Genomic DNA, 19,129 nt, shown 5'->3' with positions numbered 1-19,129 from the left:
ACCGCCTTTGTCTCCCCAGTGGCGATGTTTACACACCCATTCACCAGGTTACTCATTTGAGGCTGCGTCGACCTAGGAGAGGCACAGGACCGGTTCAGATAATCGTCACCGGTGTGGGCCGTGAGCGGGAATCGAACCCGGGTCAACCGGCTTCATTGCGCAGCGCGCTAACCGCTACATTACCGCTCCCCATCTCACAAAGGCAACACAACACATTCACTCGCTCATCCTCTGCGGAACACACCTCGTGTTGCCGCCAGCCACACCGCGTACGCTTCGCGAATGGTGGCGTTCACAGCCTGGCGATGAACGCCAAAAGGCTCCTCGGCACGCTGGGGCTGGGGCCCAATTCAAGTGGTAACCCTCAAACGCAACGCCGTTCAAATTGCATTTCGTGTTGTCGCTGTTCCCGTTCAGCTGTCGAGGCGACCAAAAGCCGAGGTCGTCAATTGGCCACGCTCGAGAGGGCCGTTTTTAATTGGCATTTTTCTTTTTTTTTATCCCGCGGATAATGTTTGAAATCCTTCGCAGCGTACTCCATCAAAGAGTGTGCGCGCGCCTGCCCGCCCCCCCACGTGCGTGTGTGTGTGTGTGTGTGCGTGTGTGTGTGCGTGCGTGTGTGTGTGCGTGTGTGTGTGCGTGTGTGTGTACATCAAGGATCAGCCTTGTGTGTGTGTGTGCGCGTCAAGGATCAGCCGTGTGTGTGTGTGCGCGTCAAGGATCAGCCGTGTGTGTGTGTGCGCGTCAAGGATCAGCCGTGTGTGTGTGTGCGCGTCAAGGATCATCCTTGCCCAATTAATATGCCGCGCTCTATATCACAGGGCGGGTGGAGTGCTGCGTCGATTTATAGACGGATATCGATTCTGAAGCTCAAGAAATACGCATTGATCCGAGTTGTTTAACGATCGATGCTCACCGATCCATCTGTGCCGTTGGCGGTGCCAAGTGGCCGGCGTTCTGCGCATTGCGAACCCGGCCACCCGAGTTTCATTTCTGCCCGCGGCTGCAAGCAGACCCGCGACGAGGCGATAGCAAAGCCCTTAACCCCCCTCCCCCCCCCGCTAGCCTCCCCAGTTGCACGGAGTAGTTACAGTCGGTTCTCCTGTAGCCGCGGTAGTTTCGTTCCTGAACAACACCGCGTTCGGGAGAAATCGCGTGATAATAAGTCATAATGAGAATGTCGATTTGGAGGTGGTGAGGCGCGGTCCGCGATAACGCGTGAGACGATGCGCGCAGGGACGAACAAATGACGTGGTCAGCGTCGAGAACAGTGGTTCTTAACCCTTGCTGCAGACTTGCAACCCTTTGGCTCTCAATCGTTCAAACAATGTACAATGTTGTAGTAGGGTTTTACCCTTTTAACTGGTACAAAACTGACACCTTTATACAGGGTATCATGTTTGCAATAACCGCAACACAAGCAGTCAAAATGCAAATAAAAAGAAACAACTCTGATAATGGTAATGATATGCACTGTCCTTGAAGTTGATTGGTCCACACCCGAGACAGCTTTTGTTCGAGCCTAGTCTCCATTGGTGTTGGACCAGATGACGCAAAAAGACGGTTATTGCAAACATGATGCCTTGTATAAAGGTGTCAGTTTCGTACCAGTTTAAAGGGTAAAACCCTACTTCTATATTTACTCAGTTACGTCCGCTCAAACGCGTTACTGCATCCAATTGGCATCCGCGTTATAAAAGAAAAATGTCGCGTTATATCCGAGTCGCGTTATTGGAGGACGGACTGTGATGCCAATCACACGCGCGCAAACGGCGTCCGCACAACGGCGACAAACGAGCCCCAGCACGCACGGGGTGCTGGCTACGTGGATGAGAAAGGCACTTTTCTGCTGTTTTTTTTTAAACCAATTTAATGGATGAGTGTTTGTTTTTCACGTTGCCGGGGGAACATTTGGAGCAGCCAGAGAAAAGACCACGCGTGCGAGGATGGGGAATGCTCCTATCGCAAAACCAGATGGAACAGGTTGAGAGTTTATCTTTGGGAAGTGTTTGCCAGTGTCAAATATGATGAAAAATAAGAATGGGTTTTACCCTTTCTGGCAATTAAACAGGAGTTGTGTTCGGACGTCCAAACACCCAAACAAGATACCCTTTACACCATTGGAACATCCTTTGCCAGTAGCAAAATATGATAATTGTTTTTTTACCCTTTTATCTTGCAACAAAACTGAGATCTTTTTTTACAAGGAGTCATGTTTGCATTGACCACAATACCTGCGGTCGGAATGCAAACAAAAACACAACTCTGATAATGTATGCACTGTCCTTGAAATTGATTGGTCCACACCCGAGACAGCTTTTCTTAGAGACTAGTCTCACATGGTGTTGGACCAGATGACGCCAAAAGGTGCCATAACGTAAGGGACCGTGGGTAACTACAGCCAACGTGAGTTGATCGTGGACAATTAGACCCAAGCCGAAACATAACATATAAAAACAAATGTAAAAAAAATATATACATATTTTTTTTATGATAGAATATAGTATTGTCATCAGTATGACACAAGTATACCAAGTTTGCAGTCGATACCACATTGGGAAGTGGGTTAAAATTGAGTTACAAGATTTGAGGATACAACAACAACAGACAGAGTGAGTTAAATACAATCGTGCAAAAAAGGGAAGTTCCACACCACCGTCTGTGCGCGGTGTTCCACCAATCCCACCCCGCCCTCGCTGCTGGATTACAGGCGACCGCGTGCACCGGCGTGGTCACCGCCACCACTGCAGGCACCATCAGCGGCCAGTGAATGTCGAGGGACAGAATGACAACATTGGAGCAGGGGACAGAAATGAGTGGATTTCGATTTAAAGCTTTCGTGACTGCAGGGATTCATCTTCTTGGTTCTTTCGGTAAAGTCACGTAGAATGGAAATAATAAAAATAATAAAAATAAAACATAATAAAATAATTCTCACGACGTTTCGGCCACAACGCAAGCAGCCGTCCTCAGGTGAAGCAGCCGTCCTCGGGTGAAGAACAGGTCTGTCAGAAAGACAGCGTCTTTCTGAGAGACCTTTCTGACAGACCTGTTCTTCACCTGAGGACGGCTGCTTGCGTTGTGGCCGAAACGTCGTGAGAATAATTTTATTATGTTTAATTTTTTATTTTATTTTATTATTTCCATTCTACGTGACTTTGCCGAAAGAACCAAGAAGAGAAATGAGTGTCCCACAGCGCGTGTGAAACTGGCAGCACGATGAGTCGTGTGCCGCGTGATCGTCCCGGAAGAAACAAAAATTCACTTCCTCAAATCACGGAGAGAATCATTGAATCTTCGTGGTTTCATCGCGGATTTTGGACGGGGGGTGGGAGGGAGCGGAGGGCAAGTGGGATGGGGAGGTCGAGGGGATGGCGAGCCGGAGGAGTCCGCTGACGGGGACCGAGAGAGAGAGAGAGACAAGAAGGCAGAAGACGCAGAGGCAGACGGCCACCGGGTGACTGAGGAATGGAGCAGAGAGAGAGAGAGAGACAAGTGGGGGGGGGGGGGGGGTGGAGGCCTGTGGCTGGCAGCGGGAAGCTACAGACGCTACCAACTGCAGCGGCGTCCTTCACTCATTTTCAGATGGAGGGCCGAATAGACGTCATCCGTGTGAGGGCCGCCACAAACATTTGAAACCATGGGGGGGGGGGGTATGTGACACCACCACGATGATGATGATGGGGGAGGGGGGCGGTGTTTTTCGCTCTTTGTGTTTTGTGTCGGGGGTGGGAGGGGGCGAACGTCAGAGGGCCGCACGGAAGGCCCGCGCCGGGGCCTTGCGGCGATGAAGAGCGCTGCTCCGCTTCGAACGGACGAGGACTGACGACCCACACCCGGACTCGAACCCCGCCTCTGAGAGGTGCCAGGCTCAAGTGTTGTGCCAGACACAGCCCAGGGCGAGGAGCCCTCTCCCGCATCGCCTGTCGAGCCACCCCCAACTCCTCTCTGTTTGCCCTCAACCCCCCGCATCTTGAATTCCGTCTGTGTGCAAAATGCACTTCGCTTAGCTCACCACTTACGCGCATCGATTGATTGTCGCAATTAGGTAACGCAGGCCCCGGTCGATGCAACACGCGGCGGCGGCTGGGCATCTCATCACCATCACTCTACCCCGTGCCCCCCTAGCTGGTGCCCCCTACCCCGTGCCCCCTACCCCGTGCCCCCCTACCCCCTACCCCGTGCCCCCTACCCCGTTCCCCCCCTACCCCGTGCCCCCCCTACCCCGTGCCCCCCTACCCCGTGCCCCCTACCCCGTGCCCCCTACCCCGTGCCCCCCTAGCTGGTGCCCCCCTACCCCGTGCCCCCTACCCCGTGCCCCCCTACCCGTGCCCCCCTACCCCGTGCCCCCCCTACCCCGTGCCCCCCTACCCCGTGTCCTCTACCCCGTGCCTCCTACCCCGTGCCCCCTACCCCGTGCCACCTTACCCCGTGCCCCCTACCCCGTGCCCCCCTACCCCGTGCCCCCCCTACCCCGTGCCCCCCTACCCCGTGCCCCCCCTACCCCGTGCCCCCCTACCCCGTGCCCCCCCTACCCCGTGCCCCCCTAGCTGGTGACCCCTACCCCGTGCCCCCCTAGCTGATGCCCCCCTAGCTGGTGCCACCCTACCCCGTGCCCCCTACCCCCCTACCCCGTGCCCCCTACCCCGTGCCCCCTACCCCGTGCCCCCCTACCCCGTGCCCCCCCTACCCCGTGCCCCCCTAGCTGGTGCCCCCCTAGCTGGTGCCACCCTACCCCGTGCCCCCTACCCCCCTACCCCGTGCCCCCTACCCCGTGCCCCCCTACCCCGTGCCCCCCCTACCCCGTGCCCCCCTACCCCGTGTCCTCTACCCCGTGCCTCCTACCCCGTGCCCCCTACCCCGTGCCACCTTACCCCGTGCCCCCTACCCCGTGCCCCCCTACCCCGTGCCCCCCCTACCCCGTGCCCCCCTACCCCGTGCCCCTCCTACCCCGTGCCCCCCTAGCTGGTGACCCCTACCCCGTACCCCCCTAGCTGGTGCCCCCCTAGCTGGTGCCACCCTACCCCGTGCCCCCTACCCCCCTACCCCGTGCCCCCTACCCCGTGCCCCCTACCCCGTGCCCCTTACTCCGTGCCCCCCTACCCCGTGCCCCCCCCCCCCCGCCCTCTTCCTCGCTGGGAATCTGCTTGGCCGCCCCGGTCCGCGTGCGGGGTGAGTTGAGTTGACTATTTACACCCCACCCAGCGCGCTCGCCCGGCGTTCATTCACGAGCCGAGTGCCCCCCCCACCCTCCCTCCCTCCCTGCCTCTCCACCTCCCCGAACCCCTCGCCACGCGGTGGATGCGGAACGTCGGGCCAACGTTGGGGACCCCCCCCCAACCCCCCCCCCCCCCCCCCAACGGTTCCAACCGCGCGTGCCAACGTCGGCTCAGCGTTCGCAGGGTTACCTAACATGTGTTAACTCCCTCGCCTGGTTTACAGGAGGTCGTGGGTTGGATCCTGACCCGTGACGCCTGCTGCTGTATATTTGGAGTTTGCGTGTCTCTTTCTCATCTTCGTCACGGTGCCTAAGAGATGTTAATTACCTCGCCTGGTGTACAGGAGTTCGTGGGTTTGATCCCGACCCCTGACGCCTGCTGCTGTATATTTGGAGTCTGCGTCTCTCTCTCTCCCCGTGGCCACGTGGATTTTTCTCCCGGGTCCTCCGGTTTTTTCCCCCCTTCACGTTTAGAATCAACGTCAACTTGCGTTTAGAGTTATTTGGCTGCTGCTGCTGTAAATGTCCGCGTGTTGATGATTGGCCGCCACTTCACTGAGCTCTCATTGGTCATGGCCAGGTGGCTTCTGAAGAAGAGCTCTACACCTCCAATACAATAAAATAGAATTTTAGAATCCATCAGACTCGCGTGGCCAATCTACGAACACCGCAATAACTTTGCCGACGGTGGGCGTCGCTTACGAAAACACAAAAAAAAACCGGAGGAAACGTCACGGCGATCCCCTGCGCCGCTGCTCCTGACGCGGTCTGTCACCTGGCCTTGAACACCTGCACGTGGAGTTGGAGCCCTTGCTCCCGCATCGACGAGAAGGAGGCTTTTGAAATGCCACCCATGGGAGTCCGTCCTTCGCAGGGGCCGAACCGATGAAAATTATCAGCGGTGCCAGATGTGGCTTTGTGGGGTCGTTAGGAGCTACTCGGTCGACACGTGCGTGGCCTGCCGTTGTTGTCGGATGGAGGGAAGAGGGAGGAGGAGGATTTCTGACTTATAAACACGTTTATGACATTCGTGACAGGGCCACGGACGGATTATGTTCTATTCTTGCGCGCGATGGCAAGCAGCGGGGTGTGGTTCAGGTGCTGCTTCTGGCCGCAACGAGAGGGCTTCAGCGGAGACGACTGCAGCTTTATTGGCATCTCTTCAGGTCGGAAGACGTACCCAGGCTCCCACAAGGCCATACGACAGGGCGTGTGGCACATTTAGGCATCGAGAGTCAATTCGATGTCTTTAGTCGGTACGCTTGAAGACCTCGTCCGATCGGTGTCTGGCCCTTAATAGGGACTTTTTTTTTTATTTCCGGCATTTAGATTCTACGGATCACATCTGGATGCGAATCAACGGCGGCCATTTCGCCGTAGATGACGGCGTTGGTCGTGTTTAAGGTGACGCAAAAAACCGGTGGGGGGGGGGGGGGGGGCGCAGGGGGGGGGGGGGGCAACCGTCTCCCACCGCAAGGAATAAAAACTTTTGTGTTCGTTCCTTAGCCCTTTCCCATTCTGAAGACGTACTTGTACGTCATCACCACGGTGATGATGGCGTACTTGTACGTACTTCTTCTTGGTTCTTTCGGTAAAGGCACGTAGAATGGAAATAATAAAATAATAATATAAAACATAATAAAATAATTCTCACGACGTTTCGGCCACAACGCAAGCAGCCGTCCTCAGGTGAAGAACAGGTCTGTCGAGAAGACAGCGTCTGAATGACACACTCCAGGCTTGGAGGGATTATTTAAGCTGCGATGAAGGGGGGAAAGGGCGCCTTGTTTTATTTTATTATTTTATTATTTCCATTCTACGTGACTTTACCGAAAGAACCAAGAAGATGAATCCCTGCAGTCACGAAAGCTTTAAATCGAAATTTGTACGTACATGTACGTCATCATCGCTGCGGTGGCGGGATGTTAACTACCTCGTCCGGTTTGCAGGATGTCGTGGGTTCGATCCCGACCCTGACGCCCGCTGTATATTTGGAGTTTGCGGTGTCTCTCTCCCCATGGTCGCGTGAATTTTTCTCTGGGTCCTCCGGTTTTTCCCTCCATGTTTAGAATCAATGTCACAATTTGAGAGTATTTGGCTGCTATCAATTTCCACTTAATGATAAGTCACTTGGTTGAGCAATAATTTGTGATCGCCAGGTCGCTTCTGAAAAAAGCTATATAGTTCAGTGGGTCCTTACCTGGTAAAATAAAAATAGTTTCGTAGTTTAGTCTTATTCGCAAATCCGATGACGTACAGATACGTAACCGTAACGGAAACGGAAGAAAAATAAAACAAAGTAACTTCATTGGTACGTCTTCAGGTGTGGCATGCTGCCTCCCAACTTTGTCCGTGGGTTCAACCGCAGCAATTGTGAGATGCGATTTGACCGAACAATGACGCTATGTGTACGTGTGTGTGTGTATATAGAAGAAAAATACCCCTAAACATTATGACAGTGCTATGAATCAGTGGAGACCACAGCGGGTGCAAACACACGCACAATTCGATACAACTGGATGCATTTATCGTGAGCACAAAAAACTATTTTAATCGATTAATCATCACATCCCTAAATATTAATTCATTCAAAATCAATCGAACGGTTTAGGCAAGAACAACAAACAACAAACAAACGACAACAAAAAACAACAACATCAACAAAAATTGTACACACTTGTTTTTGATGTTGGGTCCGTAGGAAGGGGGAAACCACGGTCGTCGATTCAGGACGCATTTTGTACTTTTTTTTTACTTTTTAGTTTATATATATCTTGTTTTTATTTTTAAAGCAACATTCCAATATCAACAGTTTACATTTCTGAGTTCACGGACTTCCAAGTAAACGCGGTGGAAATCTCAAGGACGGAAGGGGAGGGGGTAGGGGGGGAGGGGGGGACAGGGGGGCGGGGTGGTGATGGGGGGGGGGCTTTGGCGGAGTCGCTACTTTGACAGATTTCGTTTCGACTGCGAACGAGCGAGCCCAGAGAAGAAAACCGAAAGCGAAAAAGAACAACTTTGAGAGGAACAGTCGCCTGGAAAGTTCGCGGATACCAGGGACGAACGTGGCGGTACAACTCGCGGCAACTTATCCGTTCCGTGGGTGTCCCTCCAACCCCCAACCCACCCCCGCTCTGTCTCCGTGTCCACGTTATCTGTAGAAAGGTGAGAACGTGCACACACCCCGCGGGGCTTATCTCAAACTAAACGCGCAAATGGTTCAACGTAACATCGGCAGGAGTTGACCGTGGCTATATAAAGGGTCGGAGGGGGGGGGGGTGTGTGGGGGGGGGGTACGAGTTGAAGGTGATGATGAAGGCGCAACCCTGCAGTTGCTCACTCGTGACACTGCCGGCAGAAGGGAACCTCTGCTGTAGGGAGCTCGAGAGGAAGTTATCGAGGGGTCATTGACTACTCCGGTGTCAGCCTCTCAGCAGCAGCAGCAGCAGCGGCTTCTGGCTTGGCCATCCGAACAAAGACGGCGGTCGCCGCACCGCTCGTCGCTTTCAGACGCGCTTCTGCGGCCGTCTGGAACGCTCTTCCTTCCGATGTTAGGAAGCTACTGGGCGCTGTGCAACTTTTGAGTCGTCATTTAGATTGAAAAAGTCATTTCTTTAGAACTGCTTGTTGCGTTTGAGTTTGTTGTGCTTCCCCCGCGCCTCCGATTAGCGCGGTCAAGCTACGTACGGCGCGAAAGAAGTTTAACGTACAGAGGGGGTATTCTTGGGGTCTTTTATTTTTATTAATTCTAATTTCATTTTTTTTACCTACATGACTTTACCGAAACAACTAAGAGTATGAATCCTTGCAGTCACGAAAGCTTCAAATCTAGAATCATGTAGATAGGTTCAAAGAAAATAAAAGATCGAAACGTCGTAGTTTTTTGGGGGTATTTTCTTTGAACCTATCCACGTGACTTTACCGAAAGACCCAAAGAATATGAATTCCTGCAGTCACGAAAGCTTGAAGTCGAGATTTATACAGAGGGTGTTTTTGGCCTTCGACTCCACGCGGACCCCGCTACGCCGTGCAAGAGGAGGGAGTAACCCACCCACGCTGCCCTACCCCAACCCCATGCGACGTGTGAGACGGTCGACTAACCCCGTGGCGTGACCCCGCTCAGGCTAAAATCACGGCCGGTTGGACTCGCACCGATGTTTGAGCACCGCCACGCTGGGAAGTTGAACCGAACGACGCATCTGCATGTGCAAGTCCGGTGCGGCTGACCACAACACAGATCGCTGTGTGACAGCATCCCACACCACCCACCACCCCCGCCAAAAAATAAAAAAAATTCCCATCTGACATTGGGAATAATCTGCCGTGGCGAGTTTAGAGTCATCCTCTCCGTTGTTCGTGTGAACAGTGAGGCTGGTGCTGGCCCCGCTATGAGTGGTGGCAAAATACGTTGGTGGCGATTCTAATAATAAAAAAAAACAAAATCCAAATCTGAAACCGCTCAATAGTTTGATTGCGGTGGCAGAGTAGTCGGACGGCGAATGAATGAACGTTTCGCTTGTCAATGTTAACGCGTTTCTTTATTTTTCCCCTTCCCGTCCGGTCTCATCCGGAGCCTTGCGACCGGCTTTGTGTGGCGAGAGTCGAGGAGTGGTGCTGGGGGAAATCGCGGCGAGCAGCAGCAGCAGCAGCAGCACTCTCATCCCGTGCGAGAAAACGGACCGCGGAGGCGGACGTCACGGAACGACGTCCTGGCGCAGTCCGCGCGCGGTGAGGGGGGCAGCACCTTCCTTCATCACGTGACGATGGAAGCAATATTATAAATATTGGTTTAAATCGCCTATTCGTTGATACCGGGTTTATTTATTGATAATGCTTCAACGCCTTGATCGAAGGCTGCTCGATAATAGCGTAGGTTAACGTAGGCTCCAAATTAATTAAGCACAGATCCTAATGCAATGTAATGGGTTGTTTGTGTTGCGTGGTCACTGATGGTCTAGCTGAGACCATCCACTCATTGCACACGAGAACTCGGTTTAATCACATCCCAGGCGATGCGGCGTGGGTCTCTACGTAACTCTACGAGTCTCTGTAAACCCGTGGCTCTCTGCGTAAGTCGCCTGTGCGTGTCGACGTGAGTCTACACGGGTCACGGGCGTGAGAAGTCAACGGTGGCTGGGCTGAGATGTCAACTCAGCGGTCGAATAAGCGGGCAGCGGTGGCAGCGATCTGGATTTGAACCCAGGCTCTCAGCGGTGATGCCGGCTCATCGTCGGTGACCTATGACCCACCCGGCCACCTCTCGTGATTAGTGAAACGTGAAACAACCACTCGAACTAAAACAAAACACGATCGAATCTCTACTTGGGTAGAACTAACCCAGGATGGCGATTTCTACTTGTGTCCACGTGCGGTTCGGAGAGAAGGTGAAATTCGTTGGTAACCACCCCCCCCCTGCCCAGCTCACATCCAACGTGGCGACGTGTCGCCATAGTACAGTACAACAAAGGGGAACACGGAACGACACCACCACCACCACCACGACGACGACGAACACGAAACTACACGCGGACACACGAGCGGACGCACGCACGCGTGTTGTACGGCACACGGCTGCGGTGGAACTCACGCGGTGCTGCTGCCTGCGTGTGGTGCCGGTGTGTGGGTCATGGGTCAGAGGGCAAATCCCGGGGGGCAAAAGGGTCATCTGGCGAGCACCCCCCCCACCCTCCACCCCTCCACCCACGCCCCCCCCCATTAATTTTGACGGCCGCGGTATGTCATATTCAACTAAACTATGAACTAAACTATGTTTTATTTGACCAGGTAAGGCCCCCTGAGCTGCCGTGTAGCTCTTTTTCAGAAGCGACCTGGCGATCACAAATGATAGTTCAGTGGAAGTGGGCTCATCGTCATCATCATCACGTGGAAATTGATAGCAGACAAAGACTCTAAACACGTGACGTCGAGTCTGGGGAAAACCAGAGCACCCCGAGAAAAAAATCCACGCGACCACGGTGAGAGAGAGACACCGCAAACTCCAAATATACAGCAGCAGCAGCAGGCGTCAGGGTCGGGATCGAGCCCACGACCTCCTGTAGACCAGGCGAGGAAGTTAACATCTCCTGGCCACCGTGATGATGATGAGAGAGAGAGACACGCAAACTCCAAATATACAGCAGCAGCAGGCGTCAGGGTCGGGATCGAGCCCACGACCTCCTGTAGACCAGGCGAGAGAGTTAACATCTCCTAGCCACCGTGGTGGCGCTCCCTCTCGATTTGTACAAATTCTTCACCAATGTGAACTTGCAATGATCGAATGAACGCCTCTGGACGTCGTGTCGACGTTTCATCTTAGACGCAGCTAAATATAACATCGCTAAAGGCGCATCCCTGCAACTGCCTGCCAAGCGGCACTGCTGGCGGTAGCGACCTCCTCCTGGAGTGCGAGGGAGCTCGGGATGGGCGGCGCGGGGGGGGGGGGTTCCTTCCTCGAGGTGGTATCCTTGGCCTACTCTTCCACGGGTGGCCAGGCGATGTCTTGGAAGAGATGTGAGTGCCCACGCTTTGCCTCACCACACACGATTTGCTGATCGACTCACGTGATACCACGACAGCATTAAAGCACTTTCGTGCACATTATTGTTAAGCAATCGATGTTGTTTCCCCGAAGCCAATGGCTTTGTATCGCCGAGGAAACGAATCTCGCACTCCGATACGTTAGGCTGGGTGCGCTAAACTGCGTGTGTGTGCGTGTGTTGGATTGTGAATGCAGTCACTTGTGTTCATGTGTGAGTGTGTGAGTGTGTTCATGCGTGTGTGTTCATGCGTGTGTTCATGCATGTGCGTTCATGTGTTTGTTCATGCGTGTGCGTTCATGTGTATGTGTGTTCATGCATGTGCGTTCATGTTTGTGTGTTCATCTGGGTCTGTTCATGCGTGTGTGTTCATGCGTGTGTTCGTGTATGTGTGTTTAGTTGGCACAGTAGGGGCACAGGTGGTGCATTGGCCAGTCATCTCAGTCAGTCAACCCATGGCACCTGCTGGGTCTGCCCCGTAACCTCCCGCTGCCAGCGGGCATTCGACACTTCACGTGGCCTCAATGTGCACGTAGCCTGGCACAAGCGTCGTGGCGACGTCACCGCCACTCAGTGGCGAATGGCGGTCGTTGTTGTTGTTGTTGTGTGTTTAGTTGCATTTTGTTCAATTGCTCTTTCATTTTACATTTTTTTTGTCGATTATGCCCCAATAGAGAGATATTTTGTGCTGGAGGATCTGGGTTGTGTTGTTATGACTGGTTCTTGTTGTTGTTGTTGTTGACAGTGGTTGTGTTCTGCTGGTTGTCTCTTGTGAATGTGGTTGTTTTGTTGACATCGGTTGCGTGTTATTGACGGCTGTGTTGTTGCTACAAGTGGTTGCGCATTGTTGCTGCTGGTGGTTGCATGTTGCTACTGGATGGTTGCGAGTTGTTGTTGTTGTTGTTGCTGGTGGTTGTGCCCCACCGCCGTTGCTGTTAACAGCCGTGCCAGCAACCCCGTGTGGATAAACCGGGCCGTGAACCGTGCCGGACCGAACCGTGCCGGACCGGGTCGGGCCGCGTGTCTGTCTCACAGTCAAACCCCACTAACTCCCCCCACTAACTCCCCCCCACTAACTCCCCCCACTAACTCCCCCCACTAACTCCCCCCACTAACTCCCCCCACTAACTCCCCCCACTAACTCCCCCCACTAACTCCCCCCACTAACTCCCCCCCCCCCCCCACTAAGGCAGGCGATGGGAACTCAAAGCGCAAAAAAAGGCAACAGAAATGTGGTCGGATTTCACCCTGAAAACACGCCGAAAGAAGGCACCCTGTTTAAATTATAGACATTATGGCGACGACCACGACAACGACGACGATGATGATGACGGCTTTGAGAAAAGTAAATACTCAGACGAGTCTTCGCCGAGAGACCAGCGGTGGCTCACCGCGGCGAAGCAGGCGACGTCGCTGAACAACTTGACGGGGAGTCACTATGAGACATCTCCTTTAACAGTGGCAAAATATAGTAGTAGGTTTTTACCATTTAAACTGGTACAACACTGACACCTTTATACAAGGCATCATGTTTGCAATAACCACAACACAAGTAGTCAAAATGCAAACAAAAAGAAACAACTCTGATGATGATAATGATATGCACTGTCCTTGAAGTTGATTGGTTGATTGGTCCACACCCGAGACAGCTTGCCTTAAGGAAGTTGATTGGTTGATTGGTCCACACCCGAGACAGCTTTCCTTAAGGAAAGCTGTCTCGGGTGTGGACCAATCAACTTCAAGGACAGTAAATATTATTATCATTATCAGAGTTGTTTCTTTTTGTTTGCATTTTGACTACTTGTGTTGTGGTTATTGCAAACATGATGCCTTGTATAAAGGTGTCAGTTTTGTACCAGTTTAAAGGGTAAAAACCTCCTACTACTACTTGACGGGGAGTCGTTTCATTCAGGCCACGTTGATCAACGATCGCACCGACGAAAGCTTCAAGTCCGTGACACCGGCAACACGACGAACTGCTGCTGCTACTCTACGGCGACAGTCACGTTCGTTTCCATGTTTCCCTGTGCCTCGTCATTGGTGGCCCGGCCTGTGACCGTCAATTTCACATTTTTCGCGGTTCAATCGTGGCGCTGCTCAACATCCTAAACATTCGAAGCCGGGATCTCAACGGGGGGGCCAGGTCAGTGGCTCCGATGCGGTCATTATGAACTCGCTGAGCAAACCCGCACTAACCCCCCCCCTTTCTAGATTTGAAGCTTTCGTGACTGCAAGGATTCATGTTCTTAGGTTTTTTTTTTCGGTAAAGTCACGTAGGTAAAACATTAAAAGAAAAAAATGAAACATTATTTATTTATTATTTTATTTTACTTTTATTAATTTTAATGTTTTACCTACGTGACTTTACCGGAAAAAAAACCTAAGAATACCCCCCCCCCCTTTCTCTCTCGTGTTATAACAACACGGGGGGGGGGGGGCACAGCGTCGGTCATACGCCGGCGTTAACAGTCGAGAACGTCTTTGCATTGGCCAGCGAACTTCATGGAGTTTCCCCTACGCGGACACAATATAAAAGGCAGCTTGTTCCTTTCCACCCGGCACCTGCGTACGGTGCGAAAGAAGTTCAACACACGCACACGTACGTACCCACGTTTGTTCAACACGGAGTACAGATTCACCCGCCCAGTTTTTTTTTATTTCTGTCAAACCAGTTTGGTCGAAGGCTACCAAACTTCTGCAAGGCTCAACCGGGGGACCAGGTGGTGCTGAGCTGGTAGCCCCTCCCTCTTCCGTCAGCACCCCCCCCCCCTACTTTTACGTAACCACGCCCACTCCACGACTAGCACCGCTCCCGCGTCCAGCCCTCGATCTCAGCAGCTACCTACTCAGGTAGCTCCACCCACTACCCGAGTAGCCCCGCCTCCCTCCTCGGCGGGTAGCCCCGCCTCCTAGTCTTGTAGCTCCGCCCCCCAAGTCGGGTAGCCCCGCCTCCTGTCCAGTTAGCCCCACCCACTACCCAGGTAGCCCCGCCTCCTAGGCTTGTAGCTCCGCCCCCCCAAGTCGGGTAGCCCCGCCCACTGTCCAGTTAGCCCCACCCACTACCCAGGTAGCCCCGCCTCCTAGTCTTGTAGCTCCGCCCCCTAATCGGGTAGCCCCGCCCACTGTCCAGTTAGCCCCACCCACTACCCAGGTAGCCCCACCTCCTAGTCTTGTAGCCCCCCCCCCCTCGTCGGGTAGCCCCGCCTCCTAGTCTTGTAGCTCCGCCCCCCAAGTCGGGTAGCTCCGCTCCCTGGCCAGATAGCCACCGCCCCCTAATCGGGTAGCCCCGCCCACTGTCCGGTTAGCCCCACCCACTACCCAGGTAGCCCCGCCCTCCGCCCGGATCATGTGTTGCTGGAGGCTTTTGCAAACAATATTATCCATCAAAGAGCGGTTTCCTTGGGGGTAGGTCGCGTAAATATAAACGTGTCATTATCAGAGGTCGCAAACGGGCTTTGATTCCTTACCCGTACCCGTACCCGGCCGCACCAGGGTCGCAAACGGGTACCCGTACCCGGCCGTACCCGTACCCGACCGGGTACGGGTAGGGTACGGGTATCGGGTACCTGATTGCGACCTCTGGGATGAAGCCATGTTGCAGGCGCGGGTGGGTTGATTCTAGGAACTTGAATTGTGAGAAGAGACAAGACGTTGGGAAATGAGTGGCAGCTACTCACCAGTGACTCACGGCCTACCCGTACCTGGCCGCACCAGGGTCGCAAACGGGTACCCGTACCCGGCCGGGTATGGGTAGCCGGGTATCGGGTAGAGTACGGGTATCGGGTACCTGATTGCGACCTCTGGTCATTATACCCGCCACCAACCGGAGATTACAACCAGTCTCATCAGGCGACAGCCAGAGTTGTCAGAGTTGTCTGGCTCTCGCCTGATGATACCGGTTGTAATTACCGGTGAAACGTGACGGTACTCGATTGTAAATGTACTGGGTTTACTCTCCAACTCACAACCGGTGGTTCTGAACCGGTAACGAATTCACCCGTTCTGTTTACATGACACACTTTACTATTCGGCTGTGTCGGGTGGTGGCGGGTTTAAAGACGCATTTATATTTATGCGATCTAAGCCAAGTTTAAAAAAAAACTCTTGTGGAAAATCCTAACTTTTAACAGAACCTTCGGGAGCTGCTTGGTTGACACCATTTGTTAGTCTGAGTCTGATTCAAAGGCTGGTCGCCCAAGTGTTTTGAGAATCATGTAATGTTATTAATTAATGGAACCTTGTTGATTCCTGTCGTTAACGCAATGAAAAGCAAACCTTGAGGCAAGGCTGCCGATTCCGTGGCCCGTATGTCTCAATGCAAGACGCGAACGCTGCGTTACCGAGTCTTATCTTGCTCCGAGGACGATGGCGTGCCAGGGCAGAGTGGCATTTGGAATTTGGCTGGTGTGATTTAAAAATAAAAAAGGTTAATATAAATGGCACGATTCATCTCTAAGGCCCTCCTGCTGAAGGGCACGAAGTTGCCAATTATAATTAGAGCGCATGAGTCACGGGGGGGGGGGGGGGGAGTCGTTAGTACCACCTGGGGGGCAACTGCTACTCCTTGAAATTACACACGTGGCCACGGCACCACCGTCACTTGCATTGGCTACGAATAACACCAAAATCAGAATCTTTAGACATCCCGATGCAGCAACAACAACAAAAATAAATAGCAGCGAATTACTCGGTTGGGATTACACAGCAGCAGCAGCAACAGCAACAACAACACAACCACCACAACCGCTCTGATTGAGAAAAACGTGGCAGGACCCTCCTGCAAAAGAGTCTCAAGACTACTCGGTGAGGGCTTTCCCCGTGGGCTAAACCAGAGGGGAAGTTGCCAACCTTCCAAAGAAGAAGAGACACGTTATGTTGTTTTCGTCTTTGACCAAACACAGTTATGAGATCCGCATCGCACACGCACAGCTACCTGTTACACAAACAGGTATACACAACAGACGATGACAACAACAACAACACACATTGTGACTTAAGACAAAATAGGTGACGGAATAAACTTGCGTCTATTTATTTTCTCCCCCCCCCACACACACCCCGTTACTGATTGCTTAACATCGCCGCTTGACCGTTGGACATTTTTGTTGTCACCAAGACATTCCATAGTGACTTGCCCATATTTAATCACATTTTTTTTACGTTAAATTACTTTTTCAGATTTGAGTTTTTTTTTTTTTGGCGATTACGGAGCCACGGGTTGCCAACCCCTGGGTTAACCAAAGGTAACGTTGATCGTAATACTGATGGCACGCAACCATTCTTAACTACGCTCCGTCTAAACCCGGCCTCTTCTTGTGGACACAAGCAATATTTATTTTCACATTCCGCACACGTTTTCCCCACGACACGGCCTCGTTTTTTCTCCTTCCGAAATTATATTCTGTTTGCAACATACGTACGGGACTCGGTCCCTGCAAAAATTATTCCGTAAAAAATAAATAAAAAAAAGCGACCAAGGTGACCTTGCTATCATACACAGTTGTGATCTAGACGTTCAATGCTCCTTAAAAAAAATACTGTTTGCATTTGCCACCCTGGCTTGGTACTGATAAGCCATCGCGGCCAATGGCCTCAGGGGGTAATAACTAAACAGCTCCCTTTTGTGAATCTGCTATCTGGGTGAAGGCCATGGGTTTGTTGTTTCGCCATACTTCACCGCACTGGTCACGGTGGGTTAGTGAGGGTGTGGACGGGATAGGGCGCTACTCGGGGTTTGAAATTCCCATCGATGCGTAAGGCCCCAGAAGCTTCATGCGGATACCCGTACCCATACCCGGCCGCACCAGGGTCGCAAACGGGTATCGGGTACCCGATTGCGACCTCTGGGATGAAGCCATGTTGTAGGCGCGGGTGGGTTGATTCTAGGAACTTGAATTGTGAGAAGAGACAAGACGTTGGGAAATGAGTGACAAACGGTTACTCACCAGTGACTCACGGTCTACTCGTACCCGGCCGCACCAGGGTCGCAAACGGGTACGGGTAGCCGGGTATCGGGTAGGGTACGGGTATCGAGTACCCGGTTGCGACCTCTGGTAACGGAGGAATGGGAGAGAGAGAGAGAGAGTTGGGGTAGTAGGGGCAGGGGGGGTTGGGGCCTATGACTGGCAATGGGAAGTTACAGACGCCACCAAACTACAGAGCGGAGTTCTTAACTCATTTTCAGAGAGAGGGTGGAGGGTTTTGGGGGGCAATTTCGCCGATAAGACATCGTCAGTGGGAGGAGGGCCGCCACGCATTTGAAACCATTGTTGGGTTTGACAGCAGCACGCTGACGACGACGACGATGATGATGATGATGACGGGGGAGCGTTTTCACGATTTGTGTATTTGTCGCGGCCGCAGTGAAGGCCACCACCATGGCCAGTGACAGAACACTGCCGTTAAAAGCAAAACGAGATCATTGTATTCTGGCACATTCCTCAATAAGTGCCTTAAAAGTACAAATTATTAATATTATTGTTCGTAGTGTGTGCTCTGAAGGGTCACTGCCAGTAACGTCGCCCCTTATGATGGTTATCGGCGTCATTGACGGACGTGTTGAGTTGTCGATTTAAAGCTTTCGTTGCTGCAGGGATTCATCTTCTTGGTTCTTTCGGTAAAGTCACGTAGAAGGAAAATAATAAAATAATAAAAATAAAACATAATAAAATAATTCTCACGACGTTTCGGCCACAACGCAAGCAGCCGTCCTCATTCTTCACCTGAGGACGGCTGCTTGCGTTGTGGCCGAAACGTCGTGAGAATTATTTTATTATGTTTTATTTTTATTATTTGATTACTTCCCTTCTCCGTGACTTTACCGAAAGAACCAAGAAGGTGTTGAGTTGTCTCTCTAAGTTTTAGCTGCACAACTCCGATGGCAGAACTCACGCCAGGTGAGAGTTCCCTGCCACCAACACGCAGCCAACACTTAAGCCTCACGGAGCAGACTGTGTTGTTTGCGAGCACCTATTTAGGTTGGCAGGCGAGTGTGGTGGTGGTAGCAGTCGGCGCGCTGCGCTGCTAACACGGCGACCCGAGTTCGATTCCTGCTCACGGCCACCAACGCCGGTTGACGATTATCATCTGAACCGGTCCTGCGCCTCCCCTAGGTCGACTCGGCCTCAAATGAGTACCTGGTGTAGCGGTGTGTAGTAAGCACCGCCACTGGGGAGACAAAGGCGGCCGGGCGTGATGCTGGCCACCCGCTCCCTGGTGTGCCGTGCCGGCCTTCTTAGGTGCTACTCGCTAACAGCACTTGCCCCTACAGTCTGGCTAAGGCGACACGGGGGATCTTTATCTTTGGTGTCAGCACCGCCCCATTTGTCTTCCCAACGCCTTGGTGATGACGCTTGTGGTCACGTTGCCATGGTAA

The sequence above is a fragment of the Lampetra fluviatilis genome, chromosome 36, assembly GCF_964198595.1.
Source record: "Lampetra fluviatilis chromosome 36, kcLamFluv1.1, whole genome shotgun sequence".
NCBI classification, from domain to species: Eukaryota; Metazoa; Chordata; class Hyperoartia; order Petromyzontiformes; family Petromyzontidae; genus Lampetra; species Lampetra fluviatilis.
The sequence above is the reverse complement of the archived record's forward strand: the minus strand, read 5'-3'. Positions refer to the sequence as shown.